Raw genomic sequence first — 9,333 nt, 5'->3', positions numbered from 1 at the left:
ATACTCGCGTATGGAACACATTCGTACAGCATAATGATGTCAACGAGATAAAGTCAGTTGAGCAAATGAAAATGCTGGCACACAGATGGCTCCAACTTCATCCTGTTCCGTACTTGTATGTCTCATAACAATAAAAATGCTTTCAAATGAGCTGATGTAGGTAACAGCTCTTAGCTCGTCAATAAAATTAGGAATCCTTAACCTGTAAATAGCTTGTCAATAAAGCTAGGGATCCTCAACCCCCGGAACTCTCTCCAGGTAAACTCCAGGTATAGGAATCCCACAACACAAGGACCCTAATGGAAACAAGTGACCTTTTTTTCGTTATCCTGGGTAATTTACACTTTTCTTTTATATTTTATTTAAAAAATTGCGTGTGAAGCAGACATTTAAGACTCCCCCCTCTTCAACATACCACCTTATAACCAACAAATGGAGAAGACCTCACTTGCTGTGGCATGCAAAGAGTACGTAACCTTTATTCGGCGCATGTACACATCCTCATTTACAGGCTATCTCCCCCAACCAGCGAACCAGGTGACTAAGTTGATGATGGGGCCCCGTCGTTCAACTAGTACCTAGGTTCCAGCCAATAAGATGGTTTTGGCAATAGCAGAGGTTATGTGGGTACCACTCTCCTGTCTGCCCTTGTCATTCCCATTCCAGAGCTGGTTGAAGCACGGTCTGCTCTCTTGTGGCTTCTATTTTGCCTTGCTTACCGTGGAGTGCACTGATACCTATCACTGTATATAGTGTACATATTGCCGTTCTAAATTGGTGAAGGATAATACAAGTCAAAACCTTTGTTTATTTTGCTTCCTTTACACCCAGGATAACAGGCCATTTGGACTCCTGGCTTGTAATACTTGTACTCATGATATTAAACACAATTTACACTATGTATGATAATTGTACCTATGTGTACCTGTGCCTAAACTTAATGGGAGGAATTCAGGTTTGATCCAAGGAAGGGGAGCACAAGTCAAGTTCCTTGGATCTAGAGCCCCTGGCCGACATCAAGGCACCTCCTCTGAATAATAACAAGTTTGTTTTGACATGATACATGATTGTACAAAATTCTGACAGTAAGTCCGGGACAAAAATTTCCATATTGAGGCACAACTGCTGCCTCTATCACCCATCATGACCTAATTACAATATATGTGTACACACAGTGAAGTAAAATATACTACACCACTGGTAACGTGTACGGTTATAAAGAGTAGGTGTGTAGAAACGTCTGCTTCTCTGCTTGACACAACACTGACTGACATTATCCAGGAGTCCACATTATCCAGGAGTCCACATTATCCAGGAGTCCACATTATCCAGGAGTCCACATTATCCAGGCTCAGACTGAAATGTTTATTTCTCTAAAGATTACAATGTGTGGTTTGCATATTATAAAATTTTAATTACAAATTAGGCCACTATCAGGCCTAGGTATTTCGGGCAGACTAATTCATACTATAAACTATCGTAGTTTGACGGTGGGGTATAACTGGCCCCATCACTGGATCTGACCCATTATCCTACATATCTCGACAAACGCAATATGTATTCCTACAACACCAACACTAGCATACAAGAAGGCTGATTGGGAGTCTCAAAAACACCATTGCCAACACCAACCTCAACTACAACACCAAACCAACTACAGATATCGACAACTCGACCTCATCCTTCAGACAATAACACGAGCAACTAATACTGCAATACCCACAAGAACAGACACCAGAAGAACAGACACCAGAAGAACACACACCAGAAGAACAGACACCAGAAGAACACACACCAGAAGAACACACACCAGAAGAACAGACACCAGAAGAACAGACACCAGAAGAACACACACCAGAAGAACAGACACCAGAAGAACACACACCAGAAGAACAGACACCAGAAGTACAGATACCAGAAGAACACACACCAGAAGAACACACGCCAGAAGAACAGACACCAGAAGAACACACACCAGAAGAACAGACACCAGAAGAACACACACCAGAAGAACACACACCAGAAGTACAGATACCAGAAGAACACACACCAGAAGAACACACACCAGAAGAACAGACACCAGAAGAACACACACCAGAAGAACACACACCAGAAGATACTCAAACCCTCAATCAGAACAACAGAGACTCCTCAACATGCTACCACAACCTCTTCCGCCTCAACACAGATTCAACCAATTAAGACAGGACCTCACATACCTCAGGAACAACATACTTCAGAGCCAAGAGCTGGGTCACAACACTCACTGGGCTGGGCTCATTCATCAGGCAAATGAGCAACGCATAAAACCCCAAAACTTTCTGGAACTTCATTAACAGAATCCGAGGTAACGCCAACAACAGCAAATTCGAACACATCACCGACCCACAAACATATTTAAGAATATATGGGAGAATATTTTCCACCCACACCCCCCACAACCAAACATTCTGCCACACACACACACACACACACACACACACACACACACACACACACACACACACACACACACACACACACACACACACACACACCTAACGTCACCTGACAGGTACATACAACTTGATTCAACCCCATCACAGTCAATGACATTAAAACTCTCATTCAGCGCCTCCCTCTTTGAAAGCATAACAACTTAGCCAATTTATCAGTTCTATCATGTATCTGAAGACCAATGTGAGATGGAATCCACAGCATGTGCACTCGGACACAGCATGTGCACTCTGACACAGCATGTGCACTCGGACTCCACTGTCCACAATCCTACCATACCTGTGTCTGGCTTCTGACACAGCATGTGCACTCGGACTCCACTGTCCACAATCCTACCATACCTGTGTCTAGCTTCTGACACAGCATGTGCACTCTGACTCCACTGTCCACAATCCTACCATACCTGTGTCTAGCTTCTGACACAGCATGTGCACTCTGACTCCACTGTCCACAATCTTACCATACCTGTGTCTGGCTTCTGACACAGCATGTGCACTCTGACTCCACTGTCCACAATCTTACCATACCTGTGTCTAGCTTCTGACACAGCATGTGCACTCTGACTCCACTGTCCACAATCTTACCATACCTGTGTCTAGCTTCTGACACAGCATGTGCACTCTGACTCCACTGTCCACAATCTTACCATACCTGTGTCTAGCTTCTGACACAGCATGTGCACTCTGACTCCACTGTCCACAATCTTACCATACCTGTGTCTGGCTTCTGACACAGCATGTGCACTCGGACTCCACTGTCTACAATCTTACCATATCTGTGTCTGGCTTCTGACACAGCATGTGCACTCTGACTCCACTGTCCACAATCTTACCATACCTGTGTCTGGCTTCTGACACAGCATGTGCACTCGGACTCCACTGTCTACAATCCTACCATACCTGTGTCTGGCTTCTGACACAAGCATGACACAATTTATACTTAACGAGTTGAGAGCATTTATGGATGACAGAATCAGTTACAATTAGTGTCAACCTTAGATACACAGACACATTTGAGTGCCAGGAGCACCTGATGCTGCTGCAGAGGGTGGCACATATGTACTGGCTGCTGCAGAGGGTGGCACACATGTACTGGCTGCTGCAGAGGGTGGCACACATGTACTGGCTGCTGCAGAGGGTGGCACACATGTACTGGCTGCTGCAGAGGGTGGCACACATGTACTGGCTGCTGCAGAGGGTGGCACACATGTACTGGCTGCTGCAGAGGGTGGCACACATGTACTGGCTGCTGCAGAGGGTGGCACACATGTACTGGCTGCTGCAGAGGGTGGCACACATGTACTGGCTGCTGCAGAGGGTGGCACACATGTACTGGCTGCTTCTAAGTACATTTTTGAATCAAGACAATAGGAAAATATTTCTCTTCTTTTATTCTCAAAAAACATTTCCCTTGATAAATAGTTATTTGTCAGGCCTCAGAACGTCACTCCCCTCAAGGACGGTTCCTTGATGTTGGTGAGGGGCTCTTGATTATAATAATAATAATAATAATCAGAACGTCACAGTTTTTACAAGTTTATAAAATGAAATAATGGGCAGGTAGTAAATATTAATTAACAAAACACATCCTCCCCAAGGCGCTGTATACTCCTCTGGGTTTAGCGCTTCCCCCTTGATTATAATAATAATGTCTTGGCTGCCTGATTATTATTATTACAATCAAGGGGGAAGCGCTAAACCCGGAGGATTACACAGCGCCTGGGGGGGGGGGGGGATGTGGAAGGCATTCAGGCTTAATTTGGGGAACTGGAGCACAGATCCAATTCCCTAAATCAAGAGCCCCTCACCAACATCAAGGAACCTTCCTTGAGGGGCCCTAAATCAAGAGCCCCTCACCAACATCAAGGAACCTTCCTTGAGGGGCCCTAAATCAAGGGGCCCTAAATCAAGAGCCCCTCACCAACATCAAGGAACCTTCCTTGAGGGGCCCTAAATCAAGAGCCCCTCACAAACATCAAGGAACCTTCCTTGAGGGGCCCTAAATCAAGAGCCCCTCACCAACATCAAGGAACCTTCCTTGAGGGGCCCTAAATCAAGAGCCCCTCACCAACATCAAGGAACCTTCCTTGAGGGGCCCTAAATCAAGAGCCCCTCACCAACATCAAGGAACCTTCCTTGAGGGGCCCTAAATCAAGAGCCCCTCACCAACATCAAGGAACCTTCCTTGAGGGGCCCTAAATCAAGAGCCCCTCACCAACATCAAGGAACCTTCCTTGAGGGGCCCTAAATCAAGAGCCCCTCACCAACATCAAGGAACCTTCCTTGAGGGGCCCTAAATCAAGAGCCCCTCACCAACATCAAGGAACCTTCCTTGAGGGGCCCTAAATCAAGAGCCCCTCACCAACATCAAGGAACCTTCATTGAGGGGTCCTAAATCAAGAGCCCCTCACCAACATCAAGGAACCTTCCTTGAGGGGCCCTAAATCAAGAGCCCCTCACCAACATCAAGGAACCTTCCTTGAGGGGCCCTAAATCAAGAGCCCCTCACCAACATCAAGGAACCTTCCTTGAGGGGCCCTAAATCAAGAGCCTCTCACCAACATCAAGGAACCTTCCTTGAGGGGTCCTAAATCAAGAGCCCCTCACCAACATCAAGGAACCTTCCTTGAGGGGTCCTAAATCAAGAGCCCCTCACCAACATCAAGGAACCTTCCTTGAGGGGTCCTAAATCAAGAGCCCCTCACCAACATCAAGGAACCTTCCTTGAGGGGTCCTAAATCAAGAGCCCCTCACCAACATCAAGGAACCTTCCTTGAGGGGCCCTAAATCAAGAGCCCCTCACCAACATCAAGGAACCTTTCTTGAGGGGCCCTAAATCAAGAGCCTCTCACCAACATCAAGGAACCTTCCTTGAGGGGCCCTAAATCAAGAGCCCCTCACCAACATCAAGGAACCTTCCTTGAGGGGCCCTAAATCAAGAGCCCCTCACCAACATCAAGGGACCTTCCTTGAGGGGCCCTAAATCAAGAGCCCCTCACCAACATCAAGGAACCTTCATTGAGGGGCCCTAAATCAAGAGCCCCTCACCAACATCAAGGAACCTTCCTTGAGGGGCCCTAAATCAAGAGCCCCTCACCAACATCAAGGAACCTTCCTTGAGGGGCCCTAAATCAAGAGCCCCTCACCAACATCAAGGAACCTTCCTTGAGGGGTCCTAAATCAAGAGCCCCTCACCAACATCAAGGAACCTTCCTTGAGGGGCCCTAAATCAAGAGCTCCTCGCCAACATCAAGGAACCTTCCTTGAGGGGTCCTAAATCAAGAGCCCCTCACCAACATCAAGGAACCTTCCTTGAGGGGCCCTAAATCAAGAGCCCCTCACCAACATCAAGGAACCTTCCTTGAGGGGTCCTAAATCAAGAGCCCCTCACCAACATCAAGGAACCTTCCTTGAGGGGTCCTAAATCAAGAGCTCCTCACCAACATCAAGGAACCTTCCTTGAGGGGCCCTAAATCAAGAGCCCCTCACCAACATCAAGGAACCTTCCTTGAGTACTTTTTGAATCAAGAAAATTATTTCTCTTCTACTTTTAAAATTGGGTTTTTTCTGTTGGACTTTCTTCATTCCCAGGATCCTGTACATGCACCTTGATGGACATGTACCTTGATATCAAGAGTACATTCATCCCCAGGAATACCTTGATCCTGGGGATACCTCAGCATCAAGATACCTCCACCTCCACATGGACCACCTTGATCCTCAGGATCCTCTATATGTTCATTGATGTCAGTATTACCTTGATCATGAGGATCCTCTACCTTGATGTCATGATATTTTCACATGGACCACCTTGATCCTCAGGATTCTTTGTGTTCCTTGATGTCAGTATTACCTTGATCATGAGGTTCTTCTGCATATACCTTGATGTCATGATGCCTCCACATGGACCACCTTGATCCTCAGGATCCTCTACATGTTCCTTGATGTCAGGATAGCAGGAAATCATGGAGATTAGCGGGGAATCAGGGAAATTATCAGGAATTTTGAGAGATTAGCAGGAAATCAAAGAACTTAGCAGAGAATCAGAGATTAGCAGAAATCAGGGATATTAGTAGGGAATCTAAGAGATTAGCGGGAATTTAGGGACATTATCAAGGAAACTGAGATTAGCAGGGAAACAGGGAGATTATCAAGGAAACGGAGATTAGCAGGGAAACAGGGAGATTATCAAGGAAACTTGGGGATTGTCAGATAGGCTAGAATACTCTACGATAGTCAAGGATAGTGTGAAATAGTCTAGCATATGCTGTGATAGCCTAGGATAGTGTTGTGATAGGGTAGGATAGTCTAGAATAGACTAGGATATTGTGGGATAGGATAGGATTACCTAGGATATTGCAGGATAGGCTGGGATAGCCAAGGAAAGTGTCCGATAGGCTAGGATATTCATAACGTCCCCAGGCCCCAGGTAACGTCCCAAGGCCCCGGATAAGCTCCACAGGCCCCGGATAAGCTCCACAAGCCCCGGATAAGCTCCCCAGGTGAAGGATAAGCTCCCCAGGCCCCTAATAACCTCTCCAGGCACTGTATAATCTCTCCAGGCCCCTAATAACATGACCTGCCTCTAATAACCTTTCCAGGCCATGTATAACCTCCCCAGGCGCCTAATAACCTCCCCAGGCCCCTAATAACCTCCCCAGGCCCCTAATAACCTCCCAAGATCCCTAATAACCTCCACAGGCCTGTATAGGCCACTTATAACCTCCACAGGCCTCTAATAACCTCCCTAAGCCACTTATAACCTTCCCAGGCCCCTAATAACCTCCCCAGGCCCATTATAACCTCCCCAGGCCCTGTATAACCTATCCAGGCCCTGTATAACCTACCCAGGCCCTGTATAACCTACCCAGGCCCCTATAACTTCCCCAGGTCCCATATAACCTCCCCAGGCTAAGTATATCTTCCCGAGGCCCGTGATAACCTCCCCAGACCACTTATAACCTCACCAGGTCCCTAATAACCTCCACAGGCCCCTAGTAACCTCCCTAGGCCTCCTATAACCTCGCCAGGCCCCGTATAACCTCCCCAGGCCCTTAACCTCCCCAGGCCCCTAATAAGCTCCCCAGAATCCTAATCTCCACAGGACCCTAATAATCTCCCCAGGCCTCTAATAACCTCCCCAGGCCCCTAACCTCCCCTGGCCCCTAATAACCTCCCCAGGCCCCTAATAACCTCCCAATATCCCTAATAACCTCAACAGGCCTGTATAGGCCACTTATAACCTCCACAGGCCTCTAATAACCTCCCTAAGCCACTTATAACCTCCCCAGGCCCCTAATAACCTCCCCAGGTCCTGTATAACGTCCCTAGGCCTATAATAACCTCCCCAGGCCCCTAATAACCTCCCAGGCCCCTGATAACCTCCCCAGTCCCCTAATACACCTGCCCAGGATCCTAATAACCTCCCCATGCCCCTAAAAGCCTCCCCAGGCCCATAATAACCTCCCCAGGTCCCTAATAATCTCCCCAGGCGCTGTATATCCTCCCCATGCTCTGTATAACCTCCACAGGCCCCTAATAACCTCCCCATGCATCGTATAACCTCCCCAGGCCCCGTACATCTTCCCCATGCCCCTAATAACCTACCCAGGCCCCTAATAACTTCCGCATGCCTCTAATAACCTTCCCAGGCCATGTATAACCTCCCCAGCCCCGTATAACCTCCTCAGGCCCAAAATAGCCTCCCCAGGCCCCTAATAACCTCCCCAGGCCCCTAATAACCTCCCAGGCCCCTAATAACCACCTTAGGCCCCTAATAACCTCCTCAGGCCCCATGTAACCTCCCCAGGACCCGTATAACCTCCCCAGACCCTAATAACCTCCAAGGCCTCTAATAACCTCTCCAGGCCACGTATAAAGTCCAAGCTCCTAATAACCTCCCTAGGCCCCTACAACCTCCTCAGGCCCCTAATAATCTCCTCAGACCCCTAATAACCTCCACAGGCTTCTAATAACCTCCACAGGCTTCTAATAACCTCCACAGGCTTCTAATAACCTCCACAGGCTTCTAATAACCTCCACAGGCTTCTAATAACCTCCCCAGGCCCCTAATAACCTCCCGAAGCTAATAACCTCCCCAGGCCCCTAATACCCTCCCCATGCCATGTATAACCTCCCCAGGCCATGTATAACCTCCCCAGGCCATGTATAACCTCCCCAGGCCCCATATAACCTGCGCAGGCCCCGTATAACTTCCCTGGCCCAGTATAGCCTCCCCAGCCCCTAATAACATCCACAGGCCTCTAATAACGTCCCCAGGCCACTTACAACCTCCCCAGGCACTTAATAACCACCCTAGGACCCTAATAACCTCCCCAGGCCCCAATAACCTCACCCGGCCCTATATAACTTCCCCATGCCCCGTATAACCTCCACAGGCCACCTATGACATCCCAGGCCCCTAATAAACTCCCTAGGCCCCTAATAACCTCCCCTGGCCCCTAATACCCTCCCTAGACCCCTAATAACCTACCCAGGCCCCTAATAACCTCCCCAAACCCCTAATAACATCTTTAGGCCCCGTATATCCTCTGCAGGCCCTGAATAACCTCCCCAGGCCCCTAATAACTTGCTCAGACCCAATACAACCTCCCCAGGCACAGTATATCTTACCCAGGCCCCTAATAACCTCCCCAGGCCCCTTATAACCTCCCTAGGCCCAGTATAACGTCCCCAGGCCCTTAATAACCTCCACAGGCCCCTAATAACCTTCCCAGGCCCCGTATAACCTCCCCAGGTCCCGTATACCCTCCCCAGCCCCTTAACCTCCAGAGGCCCCTAATAAGCTCCCCAGGATCCTAATAACTTCCCCAGGCCC

Source organism: Cherax quadricarinatus, unplaced genomic scaffold, assembly GCF_038502225.1.
Source record: "Cherax quadricarinatus isolate ZL_2023a unplaced genomic scaffold, ASM3850222v1 Contig53, whole genome shotgun sequence".
NCBI classification, from domain to species: Eukaryota; Metazoa; Arthropoda; class Malacostraca; order Decapoda; family Parastacidae; genus Cherax; species Cherax quadricarinatus.
This window is presented reverse-complemented; position numbering follows the sequence as displayed.